We start from the raw sequence: 16,910 nt of genomic DNA on the forward strand, positions 1-16,910 counted from the left end.
TTTTCTCTATCTACATGCTCTCCTGGGTGATCTCATTCAGTCTTTCGTGTTTAAATAATGTCTATCTACTGATGATTTCCTTTTCTTCTATATTCCAGACTTGTTCATTCAACTACCTATTCAACATCTCCTACAGGAATCTGAAACTGAACACATTCACAATGGAACTCTTGGTTTTTACCCTCCTCACTTGTCCCTGCCTTCCACCTCCCATGTCCTTCTCCTCTTGGTAAATGGCATCATGATTCATCCAGGTGAGCAAGCCAAAACCCTGGGGATCATGCTTGACGACTTCTTTCACTTGTTTCCCCACCTCCACGCCATCAGAAATAGAATCTCAAGTCTGTCCACAAGTCTCTGACTCTTACTGCTGCCACCCAGAGTCTGAGGCACCAATCTCTCCCACTTGCCATTCTGTAATAGCCTTCAAGAAAAACAAAGATTGCATTTTCCAACTGCCTGTTGTCCTTTATGGTAAAATATTTCCTATATTTTTCTTTCTTCTCATCAAAATGAATCTATGAAGAGTTGAGCGTGCATTATGCGTTTATTCATTCTCCCACTTGCCATTCTGTAATAGCTCTCTGATTTCAATCCTTCCAAACTTTCTCTACCCAGCAGTCAAAATAACCTGTTTGAACTGTTATCAGATTAAATGCCACTTACTCTCTGGTTCTCACTGCAAGTGATCTTGGCAGGCTGACTCTACTTCACTCCCTGTATGCGAGGGTCAGTATGTAATACTAACATGGACAATCAGCATATTCTTTTCCTGTGTCACAGAGATTGATCTAGAGATGAACACATCTGAGTTGATCCAATGAGACTGTTGCTAGCACACGGGGAATTGCTGGCTGTAAAGATGATGTATGTATGCCTGAGCTACAGAAACTCATCCACAGGCAAAGGCTTCCTGCGCTAAAGCCCTCTCGGAACAAAGGAGACTAAGACATGGAAAAGACCAAGTCCTGTTGACTCTGTTGGAGCCAGTGTAATCCCATGCTATGCCTCTACTTTTCAGTTGAGCCAATAAATTCCCTTTACAGTTTGGTTTTCACTTGGTTTCCAGGCTAGTTTGCCCAGCAGGATCTGACCCCTGCCTAGACTTGAACCTTATCATAAACCTTTCTCCTTTCTACACTCAACCTTGGACCTGGGATACATTAAGCTCATTCTCACCTCAGTGTCCTTGTCTTTGGCATCCATGTTGCTTGGAATTCTCTTCCCTGGATTTTTAAGAGGCTGGAAAACTCAAATACCACCTCTTCAAAGAGCCCTTCCAAAACTACCATCTGAGTAAAGGAGACTCCTCACGTTCCTTTCTATAGTGGCCCCTTCCTTTAGAGCAGTGATCAGAATCTCTCTCTCACACTCATTTGCTTCTTTGTTTACTTATTTGTCATTTGGCTTCTCCATTAAAGTATTAGCTTCATGTCAGCAAAGATTTGTCTGTCTTGTTCAACTTGTACTCTTGGAGTGTAGCTCAGTGCCTCTTACACAGTACTGGTAGGTGCTTAACAAGTGTTTTTAAATGTGAGAATGAATGAATGCATGCATGCACGCTCAACTCTTTATAGATTCATCTTGATGAGAAGAAAGAAAAATATGGGAAATATTTTACCAGAAAGGACAACAGACAGTTGGAAAATGCAATCTTTGTTTTCTTGAAGGCTTTACCTGGAAACCATGGAGCAGAAGAAGGTCTTGCAAAGGAGGTGATCATAGCAAGATGTGTTCAACACAAGCCTATGGTGAGTCAGGGCAGCAGATGGTGAACTGGCTGTTCTATGCAAGGGCACAATCCTTACCCTTACCCGTAAGTCACCCTCAGGAGCCACATCAGGTCGTCGGCTGCCCTTGACCAGAGTTGCCATGCTAGGCTGAGGTATCAGGTCCGGGTTATATCTTCTTGCTGGCACGAACCCCCACTTTCTTTGTAAGGGTTATGGAGGGAGAGAGGCAGTCAGTTGTGAAAGGTCCTGCTTCTCTGATCTTGCCAGCAAGGCGTTTGGATGTACTGCCACTGCTAAGGTGATGTCCACCATAGCAAACATGTGCAGTGCTTGTTCATGTTGGGACTGTTCTAAGTGTTTGATATGGATTAACACAATTTCCATAGCCACCAAGGTGTATTTGTGATGGCCACGAAGTCTTGGATGCTTTTCCCCTTGAATCTGTCCAGGCTCTGTGACTGCTTTGACCAATACAACATGGCGGAAGTTAGGAGGTGCCTGTTATAAACTGTCTTTTGGAGCTCACTCTAGGACATGCTCTTGGATGCTCACTCTAGGACAAGCATGTCAAACTCAAAGGCTAACACGGGCCAAATAAACAAGGTTTAAGTTTATGTGGGCCGCAAAAAATCAAAAGCATCAATTGTTATAGAAACATAGGTTTATTTTAATAGATACATGCTGAATACAAAGGGCTGAAATAAATGAATAATCATTAACATAAAAATAATAGAACATTTTAATAAAAATTTTTCTTGAATATTAACTTACCAGACACTGATTAACTGCACAAATTAATAAGCATAACGCAAATAAACCTTTTTTTTTGTTCTCTGAAAGCGAAATATTTCCTGTTGCGCACACCAAACAAGTCAGTCCAAGACTAATGACGTGGCAATCAGCTGCTAAAATATTTGCTGCTAGTATTAGTGGAGAGAAATGATGCACCTGAAAATAAGACATGTAAGGGAAATGAGTGCAACATGATTATAGTAACCAGTCATTAGCAAACGTTGTAGTTCGTTATTAATAATTATGTATAACAGGACATTGTAAAAATTAAGTTACAAAATTTTTTAATTAAAACATTTATTACATATCGTTATATTGTCTGAGCCACAAAAATATTCGTTGTGGGCCGCATGCGGCCTTTAGGCCATGAGTTTGACATGCTTGCAGAGAAGCTATACACCATTTAAGAAGTTTGAGTACTTCACTGTAGAAGCCACAGGGAGGGGCCAGAGATTCCATGGACAGGCAGAGGGGCCAGCTAAGCTTAGCCTTGAATTGTTCCTGGTGAGGCACCAGACATGGAAAAGGAAAAGCCATCTTGGATCCAGCCAGCCCAGGTGGCACCACATGGATTTAAGAACTGCCCAGCTGAGCCTGTTTAAAGTCCTGACCCACAATCTTATAAGCAAACTAAAACGAGTGTTTAGACCTCAGTGTTTTGGGTGGTGTGCATTCAGCAACAGATAACTGGAACAACCACACTGTGTCCTAGGTGAGGTCTTTATCCTTATTTTACAGACGAAGAAACCAAAACACAGAGAGGTTCAGTGACCTGCTCAAAGATGTGCAATAGTAAGAAGCAGACATGGAATTCAAGTCCAGGCAGTCTGTCTCCAGAGCCTGAACCACCACGCTCTACTCTGCTAGGTCTCAGCTGCCCAACAGTGAGTCCTGTGTGCCTTGGCTACTTAGATTCAAGATTCCTTAACCTCCTAGGGTCTCAGCCTTCTTATCTGCAAAATGAAGGGTTGGTCCAGATTAAATATCAAAAGCAATTTCTCAACTTGCTTTTTAGCAGGAAAATTAGGCCAGACAATTCTTCATTGTGGGACTGTGCTGTACCCTGTAGGATGTTTAGGGGTATCCCTGGGCTCTACCCACTTGATGAAAGTAGCGCATTCCCTCTGCTGTCCTGTTCCCCTCCTGTGACAAGTGAAAATGCCTCCAGACATTCCCAAATATCCCCTGAGGGACAAAATTACCTCCAACTGTGAGCTATCTCAGCTCTCTTTCAGGCTCACTTTTGCTGTTTTGTTACCTCTGTAGCATGCCCTCCACCGTTCCCCTAGCTCTGCTTATCTAGTGTTTAAAACTGAGGGTGATACTACATGGAGATGTTGATGGGCTCTGTCCCTGGTGGCCTGTAAGCTCCTTCAGGACACTGTGTCTTACTTGTCTTTGTATTTTCAATGTGTAACACGAGTCTTGGCTGGCTCAGCACTGGTGCTCAGTAAATTCTTATTACAACAATGAATGAATGAGTGAATGAACGAATGAAGGAGGTGGTACATTGTGGCGGTTTGTGAGCATGGGTTTTTCTTTCAGCGGAAGCTGGTGTGAGTCCTGGCTCTGCCACTTACCAGCAGCATAGAGTGGGGAGAGTTACATAATCCTTGACACTCCTCTCTGAAATAGACAGTGAATTATCTACTTCACAGGGTGTTGTAAGGAGAAAAGATAATATCTGTAAATGGCTTAGCTCACTGACATGTAGTAAATGGTATCTTTTACAAAACAAATGGATTTTAATTCATGCCTCCTCCCCCTTCACATGCCTTATTCCTCTTCCTACAATCCTGCCCGCAGCATTTGTTGACACAGACACTGTTGGAAAGTCTATTTCTCTTTTCTTCAAGAATTCCTCACTGTTGCTGTGAACTTTTCTCTACTCAGTCCTGGATTCAAATTCGGAATGCAATCTTCTCTGCATTGTCACCAGGTGCCACCTCACCTCTATGCCCTCTGACTGACCCAGAGAACAGGGGGAAGTCATCTGAAGTCTTAGGGAGGACTCACAGCTTGAAGCTGAGAAGAAGTCAAGCTCAGGTGACCAGATGTCTTCCCTTCAACCTCAGGGGCAAAGGCTGGACTGGGAGCCAGATAAAAGGAGGTGGCAGGCAGAGCCAGGGGCAGGGGAGACCATGGACAGACCATGGGCAGCTGTGTGGTAGCAAGATATGCTTGTTGCCCTTCCCTTCACTTCTGGGGGACAGTGCTATTAGTCACTACGTAATAATTGTAGCCTCAGATAAATCTTTTTGAACTTGAGTTTCCTCATTTGTAAAATAGGGGTAATAATAAACCTCCCTTCCAAGGGTTGTGGTAAGAATTAAGTGAGGTAGAGTCTAGCCCAGACGCTAACTCAGTAAGTATTATTATTTTGTTGTTTGTAAATATTGTTGTTGTAGTGTTATTACATTATTATTATTTTCATCATTATTGTTGCATCTTCAGCACTTAGTCAAGGTATGTTACTGCTTGATATAGGTTCGCTGAATGAAAATGAGTGTGGGAGTGAATGAACGAGAAAGAACATGTGAGAAGTTAAATAATGGTAATGAAACTCATTATTAAAACAGGCCAACAATACAGGGAGACATGACAAGGTGGCAAGGTGTGTAATTAATTCTCAAATGGGAGGCATCTGCCAGCAGTTCGGTGACTGCAGAATGAAGTATCCCGGTGAGATGGAGCAGCTGGGGGAGCCTTCACAGGAGGCAGGAGGCTGAGATGGCCCGTCTAGGACAGGTGGGAGCTCAGTGAGCAGAGAGGAAGAGGCGGCAGTTTCAGGTAGAGGTCCCTCATACTCAGACCTCGCATCTTAGGGAATGTGAGCATCGAGGATGCCCCCTTAGGGAGCTGAAGTTGAATTTGGGTTTTGGATCTGTGGCTTAATTCTTAAGGGCCCAGCCCCATCCCGGAGTCTGTGTTGTGCTTGCTGGAGAGTGGGAGGCCGCTGCAGTGCAAGCCCACACATCTGCAGAAACATGTGCTTTGTAAACCATCTCTCTATGACAACCATTGCATGTGTTCTCGGGCAGGGGCCAGCTGACTCAGGAATTAATCAAACGCTTTTATGCCAATTCTCATCAGTTTTCAAAGGATCTTTACACAGAACACTCCTAAATGCACAGCGAATGAATATTCATAGATGTATGTTCCCCACCCCCGGGTCCAGAAGGGTGCCACTCTCAGCGCTGTTTGTGGTTTCTTGGTAAAGGGGACCGGCTTTGGCCTTTGTGCCCATCGCATTGAAGAGGGAAGTGAGTTAGTCTCTGACCCCAAAGAAACAGAATGTCCTTCTTGCCAAAGGCCAAGACGTGTTGGGGAAGGAGTCAGAGCGTTTCCAATCGCAGGACTTGTCTTCAATGTGTAGAATAGGCTAGCACATGTATTCTCTGCGAAGGATCCAGGTTACCCCTGAGGGACCCATGTGACTTGGTTTCTCATAGCCTGTGTTTCCTTCACTTGCCTTGCTTGATCCACAGGTCTCAGCATTCTGACTGGACATTGCCTTTCAGCAATAATAACCCCAACACCTGAGGAGTACTTGACAGATTGTGAGGGGCTTCTATCCCCATGATCTGATTCCCTGGACTCTCCTGACTTATTTGTTGCCCAGGTGAGGGACCTGAAGCTCAGAGAGCGAGTTAGGTCTCAGAAAGGCAGTGAAATTAGAACACGTGAATCCAGACTCCCAGGCCAGTTCTCTCTCTCTCTCTCTCTCTCTCTCTCTCTCTCTCTTTCTCTCTCTCTCCCCGTGGTCCCCACTACCCTCCTGTCACTATCCAGGGTTCCAGCCACTGACACCAAAAGTCTCATAGGCTCAAAAAATCAGCCTTGAGGATGTTAAATCAGATCTGAGTTCTTCATTGAGGCTCCTTTCTGAAAGGGGGCTCCCAGGGGCAATCGTGCTACAGAGCACTTCTGAGATCCAGGGCAAGCTGAGTGGACTTGACACCCCCTGACTCTTGCAGTGCTCTCCGGGTGCCACTAGCACCTCTCTATCACAGGGGTCTTCAGGGCTTCCCCCAGCACAGGGGCCCATCTGTCCTCAAACATTTCCTCTCCCAAGCAGGCACTTACTCTCCTATGATGCTTGTGAGGGGCAAACAGGCCAGTTGCATGGAAGACAATTGCATTATATCCCTCAAAATGATAATTGCATTGACTCTTGGATCCAGCAATCTCACTTCTGGGAATTTTCCTACGCACATATTTGCCTACATATACCAGGATGTGTGTATAAGATTTTCCATTGTGGCCTGTTTTATAATGGCAGAGATTGAACACAGCCTAAGGGACCGTCTATATAGGACAGTTAAATGAACAGTGATGGAACCACATGAACACTACACAGCTACAAAAATGAATGAGACAGTAAACTGACAGAAAATGATTGACAGCAAAATACAAAACAGTGTAACTATTTTGCTACATTTTGTGCAAGGGATGGGAAATGAATATAGATTCATATTTGCTTGTATTTGCATAAAGAAATAGTGAAGAACCAATACTTTGGTGGTGGAGAATGGGATGGAAGGGGTGATAGTAGAAAAGAGAGTGTTAGACTTTTCAATGCAACTTTTTATATCATTTTGAGTTTTGAAACATGTTAATAGATCATCTATTCAAATAATGAAATTTAACAAACTTGCCCCCTGCTAGCCAGCCTAGGTGGAGGCTTCCTAGGGCTATATGCCTTTGAACAGAATCCAAATCCTTAGCCCTTGAACCATCACCCAGGCAGCTCATCCAGTCTTTGGAACATACTGTTACCCCACAGGAGCTGGTCAGGAAAGAGTGCGTCACCCCAAATGTAGATATGGTATAAAGTTAGGAGTTTCCTGAGCTGAGCAGTGGAGTAATTGCTTGGAGGATTGAGAAGCTGCCCAAGGTTGATTTAATGACTTGGGAATTTTGTGGAATTCAGGGCCTCACACTTTGGAGCGCAGGTGAATCCCCAGGTCATCTTCCCGCTATGCTCTGGCTGACTGAGTCCTATGGCCACAGGATACACCACTCTAAGAATTGGCAGACATTCTGATGTCTGCTCTGCTCTGCCCCTGGCCTTGTTTAGAAAGAGGCCTGGTTTGACCTGGCTTCTAAGAGTGAGGTCTTGGCACCGGCTGCCTAATTCCAACATCAGGGTAATATTGGAGACCTTAAACCACCCCAAAGGCTTAGAGTTTTCCCACTCAGCAGCAACCAAGTTCCTGGAGGCTCTGGCACTGCCCAGGGAAGATTAAACAATTCAATTGCACCTTAACTCCCCTTACTCCTAACACAGACCTTGCTCTTCCCAAATATGCCCTTCTCCTTTTGTTATTGGTATGAATTCTGTCCAAGAAACTGCCTATGTCTTTGTTTTACTAGACAAAATTAAAATGAGCCCAGCCTTCACCTCCTCTTCTCTGTGGGGAGGGGGATAGGTGTGGGAGTAACTTTGTCATTCTTAAAATTTTCCTAGAGCCATGAAAATAAGGTACAAAATAGCAGATTTTTCCTGCCAAGCAAAATAAGTTTGCATTCCACAGCTTAGAACATCTCCAGGGTGGCTTCATTGGTCAGGAATTTGGAAGCAGGCCTCTGAGCACCCATGAACACGCAGCAAGTGCTGGCGGCTGAGTGAGGCAATGGGAACCTCTGGACTCTTCCTACAGGAGAAAAAGAAACATACCGAGACTAGGGGGGTGGAGGGGTGCTGAGCAAAGGGGCTTCATTTGGCCCATTGGCTGTACTCTTCATGCACCTCCACCATGAATGACAGAAAGAGGAGTTTTAACTGGTTTGGTTTCTTCCTTTTCAGATAGAACTATTTCTTTTGCTTCATCTTGCTTCTGGGGAAATATCTAGATAGGTCAAAGGAACATAAGACAACTTATCTTCCTCAGGAAGAGCTCTAAGTTGAAAGTCTAGGTGCAGATACAGGCCCCACCCACAGAGGGTCTGTGGTTGATTTCATTGCAGTCTGCGGGCCTCAGTGACCGATCTGGGGAATGGGTAGAATGAATCTTTCTTGTATGCCTTGAAGGAAATTATGAAAAGAAACTAGGGGCCCAGTGCACAAAATTCACACACGGGGGCGGGGGCAGTCCCTCAGCCCAGCCTGCCCCCTCTCACATACTGGGATCCTTCAGGGGATGTCCTACTGATGGCTTAGGCCTGCTCCCTGCTCCCCTTGGGGAGCAGGCCTAAGCCGCAGTCTGGCCTCCCTTTGTGGGAGGCGACTGGGCTGATCAGGGGAAGGCACCAGCCCCATCACCCCGCTGCTGCAGCCACTGCCAGTCACCACAGCCACAAAGGTTTTTTCATCAACACAAACTCCAGTCCCTTCACCATGAAAAAATGACAACTTTCTTTAGGCATTTCTTAGGATGATATTCCTGGGACCCAGGCTGCTGGGCGCCTATGTATGCAAATTAACCGTCATCTTTGTTGGTTAATTTGCATACTCATCTGATTGGCTGGTGAGTGTAGTGGAGTGACACCAATTTGCATGTTTCTCTTTTATTAGTGTAGATAAGCTGGTTCTTTACCATGTTTTCCTCTCTCTTCCTGTCTTCCCACCCACCCCATCTTCTCCATGGTACTTTCAGATGCCCCTTAAAAACATGCTGTATGAAAATACCTGAAGTACAGGTTCAAGGAGCTCACTGTTTCCAATAGGAGAGAAGCAGGGCACATACCGACCACAAGAGACTGAAAAGATGCTTACACTATGCTGTCAACAAGAATAAAGCCTTGAGGTAGGACAGCGAGTCCCTGGCCTAGGAGCCCACTGGGAGGAGTCACAGTGGTGCCTGGAAGGTGCAGAGTGAGGATCTGGGAGCCAGGTATTAAAGGTAGGGGTGCTGCCGTCCCCTTCAGGGCAGACAGGAATGTGTGCAATGGCCAAGAACAAGACGGTGAGCAAAGATCTCTGCTGGGTGAACAAAGCCTTCCTACAGGCAGGGCCCAGTCTCTTGGCTGCAAGACCTGAATATAGTGTGGATTTGGGGGATGGGCAGTTTGGGGAGAGGGTGGGTATGCTGAGCAACCCCCACGCAGGTTAGCACTTGGCCTTTGTGTCTCAAAGCAAGGAGCACCAGCTGAGAAGCACTCAGCCCCTCAGAGGCCTGAAACTGCCTGTGCTTGTGTTGTTTTTATTATTTTCATCACTGTCACCAGGTACCTGCGCATGGGAGCAGGGCTTTGTGGGTCTTCCCATGCCTGGCTCCTAGTGCCCCTCAGACAGTCCAGCCTGAGTGCCCAGCACCCTGTCCCACCCCCAGGAAAGGTCCTCGAGGCACACGCAGCAGAGGCTCTGATGGATTAAGTCATTTACCTTTAGCTCCTCCAACGCCTGCTCAACTGCATGGCTTCTAGTTCTTTCTAATAACACACACATCTAGAAACCTGTATTAGGTAAATGTCTGTCTGGCCACAGGTCAGGCTAAGGCCAGAAAAGCCCCTGGCTCTTTAGAGCCAACGCACCTGCACGGTGACTACAGCTCACCCTTCATTTGTATTAAAAATGACCTAGGAAATATGCTTCTGATGTAGCTAATTATGTTTCTCAAAAATTCTGGAAGGCCCTGGCTGGTCTGGCTCAGTGGATAGAACATCGGCCTGCAGACTGAAGGGTTCCAGGTTCGGTTCCAGTCAAGGGCACATGCCTGGGTTGTGGGCTTAATCCCCAGTGGGGGGTGTGCAGGAGGCAGCTGATCAATGATTCTCTCTCATCATTGATGTTTCTATCTCTCTCTTCCTCTCTCTTCCTCTCTGAAATCAATAAAAAATATATTTAAAAAATTAAAAAATAAAAATCCTGGAAGAAAAGCATAGTCAAATCTTAACCTATGTATTTATATAATTTTCTCTCAAAAAAGACTGGCTTTGAGAAAAGAATAGATTACAGTAATACCTGAGGAATTTGATGACACATTAATTGAACACATACTTCCACTTAAAGAATTGCCCTGTTTCACTTATCTCAGCTGGGGCTGCACCCAGCAATTTACATTTCAGTCACCATTAGTATTTCTGCTATGCCGAAGGGTCAGCCTGTTTCAAGACTGTACTGTCTTGTTTTGTTATGGAGGCTGAGTCTATAGTACGGAGGTAACGGGATGAAAGGGGTAGATTCACTTAATCATCTGGAAGATTCTGGGGAGTCCCTTATCTTTTTTTATAAACAAAACATCCAGAGGTCTTCTGGAAACATTTTATCTGAAAACGTTTTTTGCAAATAGCAGTGCTGAATCCTCGCTTAACTTGGGAAATCCCCTTCATTTTCCCTTGGGGTCCCTGAGCCTTTGGGCTACGTAAAATGCTCCAGTGTTTGCTCTGGGGAGATATTCGTGCTTGAGATGGGCTGGCAATAGTTGCTCCAATTTGTTCTTTAGGAGAGTGAGGATGAAAGCTTGTTTTTGTTTAGGGTCTTGGCTTGCTTTCACTTGAAACAGAGGAAACGGAATGAGGAAACAGAATGAGGAATGGGAATGAGAATAGAAGAGTGTGAGGCAAAGTCCTTACCCTTAGTTTAAATTCCAGAGAAGAAGCAAGATTAATGTACACTGCTTCCTTCCACAAATATCTATGAAGCTCCTTCTATGAGCAACACTTCGTACTGGTGGGTGAAGCTTGTTTGCCCTTTCAGATTATACGTAAACTCTTTACCTTTATAGGGGCTTCCCAGACAAATTAAGGTCACATGGGTAAACTAGAGACGCACAAATTGCTACAAGGCAATATGGTGAAATGCTAAAATGGCACAAAGTAAAGTCTCTGGATACAAGGGCAACTCCTGAAAGGTCGTTGCAAAGTAAAGGGGTGGGGAATGAGAAACCCACAAGTGCTTAGGAACACCGGGAGGCTCATCTGCGGGTGGAGTGAGGACAGTGAGGTGGCCATTGCAGGACAGGAAATGAGGGATGAGAAGGCCTTCTTCACCAGGGTGGTGACAGTGAGAACATAATGGGCAGGGCCAGTGTGAGAGACTGTGAGACAACATACTGGTAGAATAATAGTGCATGGAAATGAGGTGTATGTGGGGGACAGGGCAAAACAATGGCCAGAAAATACCAGTCAGCTTTAAGTTGAAACCCTGAGTATTTGGAAAAATATGATACATTCATAGAGCATTCAGTATCAGAAACACACACACACACACACACACACACACACACTTTTTTTTACAATGATTTTTTAACATAATGAGATATAGTGGAGAGATCTTAAATATGGAGAAAAACATTAATCTAGAGCTTATGAGACAGTTTGGAGCTAGAGATAAATATTTTGGAATCTTCTTTATCAAGATGATGAAGTTGAGGGTAGATAAGATTGTTAAGGATCCTTAGGGCCGAGAGGGTTTGGCTCAGTGGATAGAGCATTGGCCTGTGGATCAAAGGATCCCTGGTTCGATTCAGGTCAAAGGCACATACCTTGGTTGCAGGATCCTCCCCGGCCCTGGCCCTGATCTGGGCTCCTGCAGGAGGCAACCAATCAATGTGTTTCTCTCACATCGATGTTTCTCTATGTCTTTCCCTTTCTTTTCTACTCTCCCTAAAAATCAATGGAAAAATATCCTAGGGCAGTGGTTCTCAACCTTCTGGCCCTTTAAATACAGTTCCTCATGTTGTGACCCAACCATAAAATTATTTTCGTTGCTACTTCATAACGGTAATGTTGCTACTGTTATGAATCATAATGTAAATATCTGATGTGCAGGGTGGTCTTAGGCGACCCCTGTGAAAAGGTCATTCAACCGCCAAAGGGGTCGCGACCCACAGGTTGAGAACCGCTGTCCTAGGGTGAGGATTAACAACAACAACAACAGATTGTCGGGGAATACTGTAATTAGGATGTCAGATAGAAAAGATTCTCTCACAAATAGAGCATAAGAAAAAGAACCAGAAAGGAAGATGCGGTGACAACCCCATATGCAGCTGAAGGCCAAAGATAGTGGGCCCAATTAATGAATCATCAAGAAATTTCCAACAAGCAGTTTCAGTTAGGTGGAGATGGGAAGCAGAAGTTAGGACATAAAAATGTTTAAGAATAAATGAGTGTTGAAGAATTAACAACAGCCAAGAAGAAAACTCTATCATTTGGGCAGGAAAAGAGAGGGCTCAGCTGTAACAGCACTGATGAACACAGTTGGAACGTCTCAGTGGCTGGTGACATTCTGAAATATTTCTTGAGGATGTGGCTTCCCATATGTCTTTGTACCCCAGGCCTTTCCCCCACCCAGGCAGCTCAGCCTTGCAGTATGTCCTGTCTCAGGGAAGGGGTACTATAGCAGACAAAAGGTTTCTCAGAATATCATCATTAACTTTGGAGGAATACAAGGCTCCCTGGTCTTGTTACTAGATAAAGAGCCCTATGGTTAGGCAAGGAAGAGAGTTGAAGGGGAAGTAAGGGATGATTAACCTTGTATTTCCTGAGAAACGGGCCCTGTTCCCTGAAGCTCCATGATGGTTAATTTTTTGGGTCAACTTGGCTAAGCTTTGGTGCTCAATTGTTTGGTCAAAACTAGGTGAGATGCTGCTTTGAAGGTACTTTTTAACGATGTGATTGACACTTACAATCAGCAAACCTTAAGTAAAGAAGAATGCCTTCCATAATGTGGGTGGGCCTCATCTAATCAGTGGAAGGACTTAAGAGCAAAAACTGAAGAAGGAATTCTGCATCCAGACTGCAACATAGAAACCTGCCTGACTTGACTTTCTTGCAATCAGACTTAAGATTCCAAGACGAACTCTTACTTGAATTTCTAGGCTGCTAGTCTGCCCTACAAATTTTGGACTTGACAGCCCCCCATAGTCACATGAGCCAATTCCTTAAATTCTCTCTCTCTCTCTCTCTCTCTCTCTCTTTCTCTCTCTCTCTCATGAGTTATCCATGTGTCCGTTTCTCTGGAAAACCCTGACTAATAGAAGCTTCTTAAAACTCCCAGAGTGGTTCAGGGAATGTGAGAGCAATGGAATATAAGATCCCAGAAAAGTACAGGTAACTGAAGTGAGTGAAATAGAAGTGGCAGAGACAATGAAGAGTTAGGGACCCAAACTCCTTTGAAAAGAGGTGACTTCTACTCAATCCCAGGCAAGGGTTGCCCTGTGGAAATGAAGTTTGGTGTTATAAGACAATGTGGTTAATGAAGAGAAACCAAAAGCCAAAATATTATGGAAAATCACTACAAGAAGTGTTCTGTAGAAGAAGTAGGTTTTGAGCATTCCCATAGAAGTGCTATCTACACTGAAGTACAGGAAATACTGAGTTTGAAGCCATGCAAAATAATCATAAGCCCTCCCACCCACCCACCCAGGGTCCTCCCTGCACAGAGAGTCTGAGCCTCTTTAAAGAAAATTAAAGATGCTGACTTTGGTTAACTGACATTTGTTTTTATCTAATCACCACCATGTTTCCTTGTTTTAATGCTGAGGAGAAAGTGGGTGGGGAGAGAGGAGGGCTCGCCTGTCCATTGACTTCATTTATGTCAGGTTTTTCAGTTCTATGAGGTATGTTTTAGAATCCTTTGGATGAATGGTGTTTCATGAAGATAAGGCAACGTTGTGAAACATCAACCCAAGTTATTTCTGTCTTGCTGCTTTGAAAGGGCATCGTAGCTCACAAAGCAGAGACAAGAAGGAACAAACAACAGAAGTGAGAAGCAAGCCTTCGCACGTAGGAGGCAGGCTTGCATGGAACATGGGATTATGTGGTAGGAGGTATGGATGTGATCACGAAATTGTAGAGCAATTTTTTCCCCTGGGAAGAAAGGTTCAATGAAACAGACCAACCTGTCATTGAACGTGACATAAATGCTGGTTAGCACTATTGAACCACAGAAAGCTCAACTGATTATTTTTTTTAAAAAAAGCAGCTAATTGCCAAGGAGATATTTCCCCCTACTTTTCAGTGCATTCTGATGTTAGAGCAAATTTGATGATTCATGTAATTGAACAAAAATATGTGTTATTACATAAGAGAAGGGAAATGATTAAACTATCACTTGGCGCCTCTCATTTCATAGTCCATTATGCAACATGTGGAGTGCCTTGAAGTTTCCTATTCTCTTCATAGCGAAAAATGTCCTTTGGCTGAGATGGCTTCAGGTAAACAATTCATACTAAGAAGTCAGCACCAAAAAATAATAACACCCTAACTCTGGAAAGTTGCCCTGGAAATGTGGTGAGTGCACATGACACTAGGAACATCAATGAAAGACCATTGCTAATGCAGCAACTGGAATGCTCATGGCAGATGCCACACGTGGCAGGGCCACCCGCACTAGCTGCAGCAGGGTCTCTGGAAGGGGTCCTTTGCTAGGGCTCACTCTTCTAAAAGATCGAAAAATGAAATAGGATAGTGAAACCTTGGCTTAAAATCACAATTACCTGGGGAGGTTTAAAATATATACTGATGCTTGTTCCTGTCACCAGAAACTCTTATTTAATTGGTCTTGAGTTGTGGCCTAGGCATCGGAGTTATTTTTAAAGCTCTCAAACTATTTCTAATATGCCGCCCAGGTTGGAAGCCAGTCCTTTCCTTCAGAGCTCAGTAAGTTATGGGTTACAGAATGCCAGAGCTTGCAGAGAACGAATTCCTTGCTTTATAGATGAGGCAACAAATACTCAGAAAAACCTAGTGATTTGCTGACAATCACACATCTTACTAAAAGCAGAGCAGTGGCTAGAACCCATCCCAGTGTTTTTTTCTGTAATACTCTACCACACAGGCTTTGGTTGATTCCCTGGGGAGAAATTGGGGACTTAAAAGTGCTTGTGAAGTTGTTAGAATATTACGTGAGTAGCTCCCCATTACCCCTCTACACAAGTTCACCCCTCAAAATGCTATTCTTCGTTGTTGGGAATCTAGATATAGATGGAGTGGGGTCTCCCTTTCTACCTTAGGGTTTCCTGTTTGAAGTTAACATGCTTTCTAAGATAGGCAGACATCTACAAAGATTCACTAAGAGCCTGTGTGTTGTAAGTTCTGCCCTTTGGTGAGGTACTTTGTCTTCACAGGCTGCCACGCATGGCCTTTGCTTAAAAGAAACCCCTGGTTTTATTCTGCGCTAGTCAATCAATTGATGCACAAATGGAGATGAGCACCTATTAGAGATGAGGATCTATGCTGGCTGCTTCAAACACAAAGATACATGAAATTGTTGCTGTTTTCAATCAACACCTGCTCTAAGTGAGGGATAAGACATCACAGTGGACTTGCTTTCTTGCTTGCCCAGCATCTCTTGGGGAACCACGCCTCTCTCCAGATTTATGCTGAGACTAAGGATGGGCAAGTGGTGCAAGCGCATCAAACAGGACAGCCCCAAGGCTGCTGGAGCTGGGGAGGGGATAGGAGAGGCTCCAGTCTGTGGAGCCTCCAACTTTCCGGGCAACCTCAACCAGAGGGAGAAGAGACGGGAGCATGGGCCTTGGTGGCCCCTGGATTAGCCTTACCTAAAGTTCGCTGGACTCTCCTGAAGACCCAGAACTCCCCAGATACATAACCCAAAAGCTCCTTCCCTCTTTTTATTTTTTTTGCCTTGAGCTAGATTGAGTCAGGTTTTTCTCTGTGTCAACTACAAGTCCTGAGATATGGAGGACTCTTTTATCTCAGGCCACTTGAATTGCTTGGACAGTCTGCTCCCATTCATCCTCTGGACGGCAAACCCAGCTGAGGGCTTGGCCAGCATAAGTGCTGATAAATGGGCTGTGCTGCCAGTCCTGTCCAGTGGCTATTTAAGGTCAATTTGTTTCCAGAAGCTGGGAGAGAAACTGGTGGGGACATTTGTTTGGTGATATGTACATTAATGTGATTTTCACTGTAACATCCTCATTTGAGGGGGCTCTGGCATCACAATAGCCTTTTTGGATGAGATTATTTACTTACCTGAAAAATAAATTCACCATACGTCTGAATACTAACCAGAGGACCAAATTTGAGGCAGCCCTTAATTCTTAATTCTTTGGCTGTTAGCTTATATAGAAGGTGTAGCTGAATATGGGGCCTGGTATGTCAGCTAGTTTTTCACTTCATCATTCTACAAACTGACTCATAATCATAGATGTGTCACTGATGGGGTTACTGAATAGGCAAACTTGGTATATGCTTAGGAAAAGAGAAGAAATATTTTTGGAATGTAGTTGATACTTCAAAAATCATTAAAATATTTATCATAGGAAATATTAGGACTTTGTTATCTTTTCTACTCATTTTGTGATTTAGAATTGTGTTGATTTTCAGTTATGTATCAGTAGGGAAATCTACCATAGTTTAGCCTCTAAAAATTTTAATGTGTCTTTAAAGTAGCATAAAAAGCAAGAACTGAAGAAGGAAAAAGTATACTCGGGTGGGAAATGAGGTACCGAAGAACTGGGGAGCAGAAAAGGGCCA

The sequence above is a fragment of the Myotis davidii genome, unplaced genomic scaffold (genome assembly GCF_000327345.1).
Source record: "Myotis davidii unplaced genomic scaffold, ASM32734v1 scaffold130, whole genome shotgun sequence".
Taxonomy (NCBI): Eukaryota; Metazoa; Chordata; class Mammalia; order Chiroptera; family Vespertilionidae; genus Myotis; species Myotis davidii.